Raw genomic sequence first — 12598 nt, 5'->3', positions numbered from 1 at the left:
TGTGCCTGCCCGTGGTGGAGTTGGCGAGTGGTTCATATTGGGTTATATGCTGAGCTTCAATAAGCTCGTCTATGGTATTGTGAAGGCCAAGGACATCCTGTTTCTCGTTAGATGTGAAAATTGGAAGCTGTAGGGCTTGCTTATAGGCCTTCTTAATCATGATGTTGACTTTGAGATTGTTATAGTCGCATTGAGGTGAAGGTACGGGGCGACATAGGTGATCCTGCACAGGGCGTAGGTGGTTACCAGACGAATCAGGATGTTTTCTTTCATGCCATGATGTTGATTTGCGATGCGTGCAATGAGGCGAGTGGTTTGGTGTACATGACTATCTAATTGCTTGAGCATCTCCGTGTTTCTGCCGTTTTGTTGGATGCGTAAGCCAAGGATACGGATGCTAGGCACTGTACGTATGAGTTGCTGATGCACGTGGAGTTGTATCTCGGGGGGATGAGGGTCTGGGCGTCGACCTCCCCACGTAGGCTTGTATAGAAGGAGCTCCGATTTCTGTGGGGAGCAACCAAGGCCGCGTGGTTCTACGTATGCAACAACCTCGTTGATGGCTTGCTGCAGCGTGTCTTGGATGTCCCCGTCGCTGCCACCGGTAACCCACAGGGTGATGTCGTCCGCTTAGAGGCTATGCTTGAGGTTGGGGATGCTAGCTAATACAGGCGGTAATCCGAGCAAGGCCACGTTAAACAGAATAGGGGACAGAACCGATCCTTGCGGCGTACCTTGCTGCCAAGGTGAATAATTCGCGACTGCATCCCTCCGATGGTGATGGTGGCAGTGCGACCTGTAAGGAAATCCTTGACGTAGTTATATGTTCGGTGTCCAACCTGGAGTTGTGCCAGTTGGGTCAGTATGGCCTCATGCGTGACGTTATCGAAAGCCTTAGTTAGGTCTAGCCCCAAGATGGCTCTGGTGTCCAGCCTCGAGCTTTTATCGCCATCGATAATTTGGTGCTTGAGCTGAATCATGATGTCTTGAGTAGAAAGTTTAGCGCGGAAGCCAACCATGGTATTGGGGAAGAGATCGTTGTCGTCCATATGTTTGTGTAAGCGTGTGAGGATGACGTGTTCCAGGACCTTTCCGACGCATGAAGTAAGTGAGATGGGGCGGAGGTTTTCGAGTAGGAGGCGCTTCCCGGGTTTGGGAATCGTAATGATTTTGGCTTCTTTCCATTGTGGCGGGAGTTGTCCAGTTTGCCAGTACGTGTTAAAATAAGCTGTGAGGGCTGTTAGAGAATCCTCATCTAGGTTGCGAAGCATTTTATTAGTAATGCCATCAGGTCCCGGGGCCGAGTTAGGGCGGAGTGCGAGGATGGCTGCACGTACTTCTGCTGATTGTATGGGCGCGTCCAGATGGTCATTAGCGGTGCCAGTGTATGCTGGAGCGGGTGTAGTAGAGCAGAAGGCGTTCGGCGCGGAACGTTCATTTTTGCAGCGTGTGAATACTATCTTTATTTGTTTTTGCTGTTGTGCCCCAGATTAATAGGCAGTAATGTATGCGCGAGTAAACTAAAGTCTAGTAAAGCAGCTTTGTCTTTCAAAGGGGCCGTAACCATCTGATTTTGCCAATTATGCCAATGGACCGCGATATGGGCGCGAAGAGTATCTATATGTGATTGTTCTGTCAATTCTCTGCCTGCTCTCCCTGCCCCCTCTCTATCATTCTGTCTACGTCTCTTCAAAACTTGCACATTAGTGGAAGGGTAAGCACTGCACTTTCTGCAGTGTTCTTGCGAGGGGTCACGGATAATTACAGCTGTCAAGAGGCTAATGTTACGACGCCCAGGGAGCTCCAGAGGGCATTGTGCACATGCGGTGCGATGGAAAGGTTCAAACGAGTTTCTCGCGTCGCTCTTTCTGCCACGGTCCTCCCATGAATATGCACGCTCGGAACCACCCTCCGACGCGGCGACAGCGGCAGCAGCAATGGAATAGTCGCAAAGAAAGCTTCGATTTAAAAAAAATGTTTTTATTTGTTAGCGTACAGTCGCGTGTTGTTATGGCATAATCGCGGCATTTCATGAATACGAGAGCCAACTTGTCCACTAGACGTTCTACCTTCAGGAGTAACCTTATCCTGCTTCCAAGAAGCGAATGGTCTGTCCTGTTTACTACAGACTTTCAAGATTGTGTTTCTTTTTTTTTCAGTCTGTTCATTATTGGCGTCCTCCACAGCTATACTGTGGTATCCTTTCTTTTTACTAGACTGTACTAATAAGTAAACTTTTTTCGAATTTTATTCGTTTAATAATGACGTACTTTTGCTAACATTGCCGTACGTAATCTACACAGGGTACTGGGGCACCCTAAAATGAAATGCTTTCACTTTTTGCTTGAGCACACCCGCCATTGTGATGCAAATAAACATAACTTGAGCTGCTTTTCTCAGAAATAAACGCTGAATAAATCACTGACGTCATCCAGAACAAGATCAACAAGGGCCGTAGTACTCAACCTTCTGAACTTTGGCCTAAATTGTCCACCGTGGTTGCTTAGTGGCTGTGGCGTTGGGCTGCTAAGCACGAGGTCGCGGGATCGAATCCCGGCCACGGCGGCCGCATTTCGATGCAGGCGAAATGCAAAAAACACCCGTGCACTTATATTTAGGTGCACGTTAAAGAAGCCCCAGGTGGTCCAAATTATTCCGGAGTCCCCACTACGGTGAGCCTCATAATTAGATCGTGGTTTTGGCACGTAAGACCCCATAATTAAATTTTTGTTGGCCTAAATTCTGTCATGTCACGGCTGTCACCCGTTCGCCGTCGGCGCGAAGTCGATAGACGGGGTATACAAGCGGGTTGGTCGTTACGTGCTCAAGCGAACACAGTGAAAGAGTCAGAGTGCCGGCGAGCCGATCTTGTTCAGGTGGATGCGATTGCTGGGCTGGGTTTCCCGGGAGTCTAGATCTGACGACTTCCCTCAAGCAGGTTGAGCTAACTTGAGGTGAACTACCGTGAGCTTCGTTGCAGACGTTGGTTTGTCGTCTCGTACGTCAACTAGTTACTAGGAGTTCCGACGCAGCTAGGCGGCCAAGGCGATACTGAATTGAATAGCAGGGCCTAAAACCTGCGCTTAAATAGCCTCTCCTTTCCCTAGTTCCTTAGGTCGGGGAACGGCAGGTATGGGTGACGGTTCACCTAATTATCTCATGACTCCTCCCAAAAGTCTTGGCCTGCGCCCCTTTTAATCAGGGGCGAGGAAACGGATGTCCCCCCCCCCCCCCCCCCCTATACTGCACCACACAGACACACACGCACACACTTGGGTCCGTTGACAAGCACAGAAGCAACAGCGGCCGCCGGCCATACGGCGCCCGTTAATCGGCATGTCGCTGTCTCGAAACTATGCCGTACCGTGAGATCACGACGTTTTTGGCGCCCGTTAATCGGCGTGTCACTATCTCTAAACTATGCCGCACCGTGAGACCACGACGTTTTTGGCGCGCCCGTTAATCGGCGTGTCGATGACTCGAAACTATGCCGCTCCGTGACAGGTTGTAACCAAACCAACCAGTGTATATCACAGCAATCACAAAGCAATCGTCACTGCAATTACTACATGACGAGAATAAATACAATGTACCCTTGTCTAAGCCTGTGTGACGTGCTACAGCTTTTCTGGTCATCCACCTTCACGGAGTGGAATGGCTCCTCAATTTTTTGCTTGGCAGTTCTACCCTATTGAATGATAATTCTACATGCGTATAATTGTTTTGTTAGTCGTCATGTAAAGGTGTCTCTTGGCAATTCGGAGCTGTATGAAAAAAAAAAATAAAAAGCACGTGGACAATTTTTTTTTTTTTTTGGGGGGGGGGGGGATCGTGCAGTATTCATTGAAATTGTCGTGGCTATAAATGTTTTATTGATTAGGCATGCAGCTACTTCATTACTTACATGTTTACTATCGGGTGTATAGGTTTTAACCTAAAATAAAAGGTCGTTTTACCCTGCGCTAAATTTGGCTCCTGTGTTAAGCCTTCGTTGGCCGTAGGCATCGAACCGACGACCCCGTTCTCAGCACGAGAACGCCATGGATCAATGAGGCCACTGCTTGAGAGATCGCCGCGCAAAGCAAGGACAAAATAATATTGAAATAAAGTTATACAAAAATAGGAAGCAAACAAACTTCAGTCTACCATCGGCCAGACCAACGCGAAGGAAGCAGGCGGTCGGATCAGATGTATCAATCTTTGGTAAAGAACGTTTTGAACAAGGGATTGAAATATATTTAAAAGTGTTGATTGTGATTAGGGGCTCTATGGAATAATTCGTCATGGTGTTTCTCGTGGTTACAAAATCTTCATGCGTGAGATTTTCTCGTCCGAAATCCTTTGCCATGTCTTTTCGCCGAGTCAGTCAGAGTATAGAAAGAACAGCTTTCCATTAACTCTCTTTTCTTCATTTTTAACTTTTCTATTGCGTCGCTAGCAAAGACACGATGCTAGTGTTCTAGGACACCAACATCCGGAAAAACTAAAGTGGCTCAAGTCATACAGAAATCAAAACGTTTGAAATCGATCACGGCTGCGGCAGGCGTTTGATAACGGCCGAAATGCAAGAACGCTCGTGTACGATTTGTGCACGCGTTAAAGAATCCCAGGTGATCAAAATTAACCTGGAGCCCCCAGCTACGGCGTTTCTCTTAATCAGGTCGTAGGTCGCCAACGCCTAGAATTGTAATTTTTGTTCGAAGGGAAACGGTGCGCAGGAGCAGGCGGCCACGCGTGTACAGAGAACTCGAAGCATGATGCGACGCGCGCTCGTGAGTGGCAAGTCATGCTCGCGGCCGGAGCCCAACGCGAATGCCAAGGCGGCCACGGAACCGCGAAGCTTCCGTCTTCCGTCGGCGGCTTACGTATATCGATAAAACGAAGGCAACAGCGATAACGCCAATACTGCCCAAGGACACAGTGGAAGCATGTGGAAGCTTCTAGAACATTCCGAGTTCGGCAACTGTATCCAGGCTACTTCCTTTTTTTTTCCTTTTGATTTTATTCCTTTGGCTTAGTTTTCCATCACCAGTCGCGCCGATCGCGGTGATAACGGCGGCGTGGCGGCTAGCGAGCCAGTGACGTAGTTCGAGATGAGAGCAATGCGAGAAGAAAAGGAATGCCCGGGAGTATCAACGCATGCGCCAAAGAGCTTGGCATCGTGGTCGTCGTGATCATATCGCAATTTCTTTCTCTATGATATCGCGAACATCCGGGGGTTTGGGCCGCCATTTTGTATTTTTCTGTCGACTTCGATGTTCCTCGTGTCGGCTGCCCTCTGCGTCGTACCGTAACCCGCGGTCCTGCTGGTCCTAATTACGCGCTAACAGTGGCAGCGCTTCAGGACGTTGCACGCTACGCGTGTTCCTGCCTCAGGCCGACTCTGGAAGAACTGGCCCGGGCCTGCGAAATGTGAGGCACGCTTTGAGAGACTTGGTGCCCGGAACGCCTGCCGACACCGCAGCAGCAAACGTGTATACCGGCTGCTACCAGAGACGGCTCACTGTTCGACCTGTGAAACAGCGGTGACCGCGGACATTTTTATCCGTCAAGTTGCTCCTTCTCGGCACATTCGACCTCCCGGAATGTATGAGACGTCCAGCCGGCATTTCAGCCCTTGGGGCGTTTGCGACGTTACCATACGCCAACGACACCCCAGTTGAGCCGACGAAGCGTACGAGTCTGAAGTCGTGCCTGCGGAGTACTCGTTTTTTTGTTTGTGCGCGTTCCCACTCGTCGGCGACACCTGGACTGTGAACTGCGGAGGTGGAACTTTGACCGTGGCTGTTAACGGAGGACCTGCGCAGCAACCCCTCGTCACGTCGAGCGTCGTCACGGCGAGCTTCCACACGTCGAGCGTCGTCAACGCTCAACAAGTAAAGTGCTGTAGATGGTCCCCAAGCTGGCGAGGGTGGCGCACGCCTTAGAGAAGTTAACTGTTTGTTGAGTTCCACTAGTTAGCGCTCGCTAGGCGTGTATAGCTACATTTGAAAATTATGTAAATTTAGTTTTTTTGCTTAACTGTAAGCCCGAGTTTCGTGGGCATGGCTGCGGTCACATGGGTCTTCTCCGTGCCGGAATCGAAGAGGACGGGCCACCGTGTTCGGGGTGGCGGCGCGTAGCTTCAGGCTTAGCTGACACAAGGCTTAGCTCACACTAGGCAGGCTAGCTGACAGCCGTCCTCTTTCGACTGCGTCAGGGACATGGACCCGTTCCGAATTGCGTTGCGACCCGAGACCACTATTTCGTGACAGGGTAGCCCGGGCGCGTCAGTGCTATCGAGCGAAATGTGGAATCGGGGAAGCAAACGCGGCATTCGGAATTTCCTCGCCAGCTTTAGCTACTAATCCTGTTAATGCAGCCCTCGACGCCGGACGTCGCCTGCGGTCCACATCGGAGCTCGGCCAAGCAGCAGCGACAGTAAGCGGGCCGTTTCGTTGCCATTGTTGCTGTTCTTTTTTCAGTGTGTACTTACTGCCCTCGCTATCTTCTAGAGTATCACTCGTACCGCGGCCTACCGTGTTCCTTCGTCGGTGTGGTCTTGCTGGCAGACGATACCTTGGTCATCGCCCTGCATCAATACGGGTAAATACCACGTGCAGACGAATAGTAGTACTACAGCTATGTCCTCGAGTGGTTTTAAAAATAGGCCTTGTCGTCGTTTCAGAATCCCAATGTATGCTTTCGACTGCGGTCCACGAATAGGAAGGACATCCAGTGTACTGCTCCATACTTGCCATCCTCCCAACGTCATCCCACAGGAGATGGCCTTGTGCACCACACGTACCGTGGCTGACTGCGTATACTGCTGGTAAATATCATACACATGATTCGTACTACTGAAATGTCCTCTATTATCATTTTATTGCGATAGCAATTATATGGACACTCAAAAGCAGATTTCTGCCGTCGGCGTCGCCGTCGCCGTGAGGTTCCGTATGACGTCATTTGGAGAAGAAATCGTCGCCGCGCGCCGAACGCTGTATGTGCGAGTGAAAAGGCGCGAGGGGCGCGTCTTTCACGAGGAGTGAACGCACGGCGGAGAACAAACGCGCGTTCCGCGCCGTGCTCGCTTAAGGGCTGCAGAAGTAGGCGTCTCTTTTCTCCTTTACAATCACCATATATGTAGAGCAAACGCACCTTCTTCCGACGCGCGATAAGCCGTGGGGGAGGGGGAGGGAAGGGAGGCGACGTTTAGCTGCAGCACCAAGTGCCTATTTATATCACAGGCTCCGGCAACAGTCACCAACGCCGCACGCATTTTGAGCGAACGCGGGCAAAACGCCGATGGCGTCGACAACAGTTCTGCGTGTTGCCGATGCTGCTGCATGTCCAAGTTTATACAGCTGATAAAGCTAATATCATTACTCCGTATAGCTCTCTACAAGTTTGCTATCGCAATTGATGCTTCGCCTTTCAGGTGAAACTGCGACCACTTTTATTTGTTTGCAACATTACCGCTCTCGATGTAGAGCATAGCAGGTGGGCATACCTCATGCACCATCGAGCTTAGTATGAGCTACAGCGCGCGACCGCTTAATAACGCGCTTTCGTATTGTAGCTCATATAACTGTGATAGTACCTAAAAAGAGGATATGCGGATTCCACGCACTGTGGGAATCGATGTATGCGAAAGCTTTCTGTGCTGTTTGCGTTGACGATTCAGCGTTCAGTGGAATACTTGAGTGGCGAGTTGATGTTAAACGTTACCTTGCGTACCCCACGTGTACCGGCGTTTGTGTACACAGGGCAGACGTGTTTGCTTAGCCATTGTTGTGCGCCATCGTTTACAGCCGGCGAGAAGGTTAGCCCTGTCACTTCTTCATGCGACGCATCGCTTCATGCGACGCATCGGGCAAGAAGTGGGCGGCGTAATGGTACATGCCCAAAACGGCGAATGCCCAAGTAGGAGGTGCATATCGTGCTTACGCAATAAGCTCTTCGCGATGATTACCGCGTTTTTATGATCTCCATACTATGGTACATAACCACAACGGGGACTGGCGACGAAGTTACCGGTACAATTAAATAAGAAATGAATAAATGTAAGGCTATATAAGATTTGTCACATTTTGTAGCACGGTTACGTGAGAACATGCGCGCGCTTTTTTTTCCGCCAAACACGCCGGAATCAACCGTTTCAAGAACGCCTCGCTTCACTCATTCAAACATGTCCGCTGGATCGGCGTAAATTGTTTGCGCTGGCACTTTCTCGTTGTTTTGCGTTGTTTTGGTCGCACCAGACGTATGGCCGATTGCTGGTGTAGAGCTTGCCGAATGCGAGGGACACTTTGTTTTTCGTTAGTTATTTTCGTAGTGTCTTCCCTAGCTTTTGCCTTTTCTACTTTTCGTGCAAGGTATTCTCGGATAAACCAGACCGTATGTTAAGTTGTCTTTTGAATGCGTTTTTTTTTTTTTTTTTGCGAATTTAGGCGCCTAGATCTAGCAGGCCTTGCTTTGTTTCTTGCCTTGTATAGACGGTGGATGCGTTCAATAGTTGCCGCTTCCTGGCCATGGGCGTCCTTATTGAGTTCTTGTTTTCTGTGTAACGAACAGATCTCATGCAACGCTCCTGCCGCTTGGCTGCTGAGAAAACTGAAGCCTCGGCGCTGCCACTCACGCTAGGTTGGAACTGCTCGGCTGCTCTGGGCGTGACTCGACGTGACTAAGCTTCCAGCTGTCAAAAACCCCGTAGCAAGTTTTTCTAGCAGGTTAGTTGTTTCCCTGTCCACCGCGGGGATGTCATATACAATCAAATTTGACCTTAAGTGATTTTTTTTTTCAGGTGGTCGAATCTTTTTTCGAGTGTTTGTCGTTTGCCATTGACACTAATAACCTCGATTTTGCAAGCATCATTATTTATTTCCACTGTCGTTAAAGAGTTTAATTTGGTTTCTATATCAACCGGTCGCTTTTACTTTGTGTCCTTAATATCGGCAAGAGTTTCGTTATGTTAGCAAACTGCGTAAGGCCTGGTCCTTGGTTAGTTTCAATGCCCCCTCCTAGCAGAAGTAGGCTTCTAATACACACAGCCGTGTCGATCACAAAGGAAAATGTCCGTGCCCATGCCAGAACTAGCAAAAACCAAGTACTCGTGCGAAGGCACGTACGTTTCATCACCTGCGCAATGTAGGCGAAGGGGTTCATTGCGACCTGCATGCTGGTATAGCGCTGCTGTGCCCACTGACCATGGCGTTACCGGTGCGGCCTTTTACAGTTCAGAGGTGTCGTTGCGCTGTCTCGATATGTGCAGAGCGGTCTGCACGTGTAGCTCTTCGGAGTTGTACCAGATAATCAAACGAAAGGTGTGGGCATTGTGCTCTTACACAGCCCAAGTCGCATCGAACGAACCGCTCCGCTTGTCCCACGTGCGCAGGCCGAACCGACGCGAACATTAGCTGCAGAACGTCAATGAACATTTTAATTGCGATCTGAGTGCTGGTAGCGCTGCCATGCCCATGCCTTGTTGTTTCAGGATACCGATGTCTGCTGTCTGCTTTCGATTGCCGCCCACGAGTAGGAATGATATCCAGTGCGCTGCTCCACGTTTACCATCCTCCCAACGTCCCATGGGAGATGACCTTGAGCACCACTCGTACCGTGACCGACTGTGCTCCTTCGCCGCTGTGGTCTTCCTGGCAGACAAGATTGCTCATCGCCCTGCTCTGCTATGGGTAAGTACCACGTACAGACGACTCGTACTTTGGCTTTCCTCGAGCGGTTAAAAAAACAAGCCTTGTCGTTTCAGGATCCCGACGTCTGCTTTCGATTGCGGCCCACGAGTAGGAAGGATATCCCATGTGCTGCTCCACGTTTGCCATTCTACCAACGTCCCCCCGGAGATGGCTTAGAGCAACATTCGTACCGTGGCTGACCGTGTGTGTTACATTGCATTCCCTCACCGATGGCGTCCTGCTAGCAGACGAGACCTTGCTCCTCGCCCCCTACTACTGGTGAATATCGCGTCTGACGACTCAGACTTTGCAGCTGTCCTCCAGTGGTTAATAAGCTCTCTGTCGTTTCGGGTTTCCAGGTGTCTATTTTCGATGGTGGTGCACGAGGACGTTCCAGCCAGTGTTGCCAAAAGGTGGGAACTTCATTGGTGACGTTAGAAATGTCTTGTTGCTTTTTATAGTGCTGTGTACCGATATGGGCAATAGTAAATGCTTTTGTTAGTGACCAATTACATTCAAGCCTTAACCGTTGCATAGATGCTGTTTTGCATAGTTTCTAAATGTAAGCATCTTATAGCCAGCTTTGGTTACGCTTCCCACAGCTGACTAGAAGTTGCAAAGACAGACATTGCATAATGCTCACGTGAGCGACCTTAGTGAGTTTTGTGGCGATCGCAGTGCAGGCAAGGCTAAATGGCTAAAAGACATTCAGCCAAGCTGTTGGAGGATCCCTTGTTAAAGGAGGAGTTACTTCATTTAAGGGCGATGACTACCAGATTCATATGTATTGTGCCATCGTGTGTTCGGCAAAAACCTACCCATGTATAAAACTGAATTCTGAGTGATATCTTTCATTTTCTCAGGCTAGTATGTAGTTTGAAATGTGCATATGGGGAGGGGCAAATACAACTCTTAATTTACGGATTGCTTACTTGATTAATTTAATAAAATGTTGGAAAGCGTGAACGGCTGGCAATAACGCTTGATGTGTGAAGTTTAGAAGAAACATTTTACCAATGCACTGTTCCTGCTTTTGAAACTATTTTCAAATTGCCGGTCACACAGGAGCATATATCGTGCTTGTTGGAGTTTGACCTAAAAGAAGTTATAATCCACTCGACCAGCAGTTTGGCAGGAATTGATTATAACTGCAGATGCTCTGAAAGTGACTTTCTCGCTGCTTATCTTTATTTTCTAAACGTGTTCATGTGGTAAAGGAATGGGAAATTTCGCCTAGAAATGCGGCAAAAATACGTCACAATTTTGCTGCGTTGGTTTCAGCACATACCTGGACAAGTATCTTCTTGCCTACGTTCCAGATGAGATCATATTCAGCAGCAATCGTCCCATGGCTCCCCGTTAGCACATTGGCCGGCAGCTGTGGACATCGAAGTCCGAGCGTGGCCACTAACCAAGGAACTGCGGAGCAACCCCTCGTCACAGCAAGCTTCTACACGAGCTTAAACGCTCAACAAGTAAGATACTAAGTGGTATCCAAGCTGGCAAGGGTGGCGTACGCTTTTGGAACGTTAGCTGTCAATTAAATGTAGCTGTATTGGAAAATTGCGTAACTTTAGTTTAGATGACTAATGGTAAGCCCGAATTTCGTGGGCACGGCTGCGGCCACATCGGGTCTTCTCCGTGCCGGAATCGAAGAGGACGGGCCACCGTGTTCGGGGTGGCGGCGTGTGTAGCTTCAGGCTTAGCTGACACAAGGCTTAGCTCACACTAGGCAGGCTAGCTGACAGCCGTCCTCTTTCGACTGCGTCAGGGACATGGACCCGTTCCGAATTGCGTTGCGACCCGAGACCACTATTTCGTGAGAAGGTAGCCCGGGCGCGTCAGTGTTATCGATCGAAATGTGGAATCGGGGAAGCAAACGCGGCATTCGGAATTTCCTCGCCAGCTTTAGCTACTAATCCTGTTAATGCAGCCCTCGACGCCGGACGTCGCCTGCGGTCCGCATCGGAGCTCGGCCGGACAGCAGCGACAGTAAGCGGGCCGTTTCGTTGCCATTGTTGCTGTTCTTTTTTCAGTGCGTACTTACTGTCCTCGCTATCTTCCAGAGTATCACTCGTACCACGGCCTACCGTGTTCCCTCATCGGTGTGGTTTTGCTGGCAGGCGAGACCTTGGTCATCGCCCTGCACCCATACGGCGGTAACGTGGCCGTGCAGCAGCTACTGTAAGTAGTCCATTTCGTTGCAATTGCAGCTGTTCATTGTGTGTGTGTTTACTCTCCTACCTGCGTTGCAGAGGATGACCTTGAGCACCATTGGTGCCTTCACCGACCGCGTTAACTCCTTCGCATTCCCTCGCTATGGAGGTCTTGGTGCAAGACTGGACTTAGATCCTCTCCCGGCACTACTACTGGCAAGTAGTACCATTTACACTCAAATGGTACTATGGCTGTGTTATCGGGTGTTCAATAATCACTGCGTTATTTCAGGTTCCGACCGTCTGCTTTCGATTGCAGCCATTCACAAGGATATCCAGCGCACTTTTGTACATCTAGTCACCGGCCTACGCTACAAAGACTAAGCTCTATTCGTCCTATGGCCGGACGTGTTACACCTGCATTTTATTGCCTGTGGGCTGCTGGAGACGGATTGTTGTTCGGCTCCCTGCACTATTTCTGGCAAGTACCATGTGTACTCCAGTAGTACTACGGTTGTTTTCTCGTGTGGTTTATAAGCCCTGTGACATTTCAGGTTCCCAACGTCTGGTTTTGAATGAAGCGTTGTCAGAAGATGGGGCTTTTCCAGTGACGGCTCTGTGTTCTCACAGTGCTCCTTTCCTTAATACTGTTGCTACATCTTCCCGGGGCCTCAAATAAACCAACTGTGTGGGCTTCCAAAGAAACTTGCTGTCAGACGACCTTAATGTGCAGACCGTAGAGGTTTGATTTATGCTTGGGAAAACTTC

At 49.6% G+C, this 12598-nt stretch overlaps 1 long non-coding RNA gene across 1 annotated transcript; it reads left to right on the top strand.

The window, feature by feature from the left end:
* The first annotated feature begins 5171 nt into the window (after positions 1 to 5171).
* LOC119464281 (uncharacterized) lies at positions 5172 to 12043 on the top strand. The gene is made up of 11 exons (XR_005194431.2): positions 5172 to 6420; positions 6495 to 6585; positions 6668 to 6811; positions 8557 to 8711; positions 9476 to 9674; positions 9749 to 9953; positions 10034 to 10087; positions 10994 to 11149; positions 11608 to 11666; positions 11741 to 11858; positions 11930 to 12043. It is a non-coding gene; the product is annotated as an uncharacterized LOC119464281 (long non-coding RNA).
* Positions 12044 to 12598: the final 555 nt, after the last annotated feature.

Source organism: Dermacentor silvarum, chromosome 9 (genome assembly GCF_013339745.2).
Source record: "Dermacentor silvarum isolate Dsil-2018 chromosome 9, BIME_Dsil_1.4, whole genome shotgun sequence".
Classification (NCBI taxonomy): Eukaryota; Metazoa; Arthropoda; class Arachnida; order Ixodida; family Ixodidae; genus Dermacentor; species Dermacentor silvarum.
Note: the sequence above shows the minus strand (reverse complement) of the source record. Positions and strands in the feature narration are given on the sequence as shown.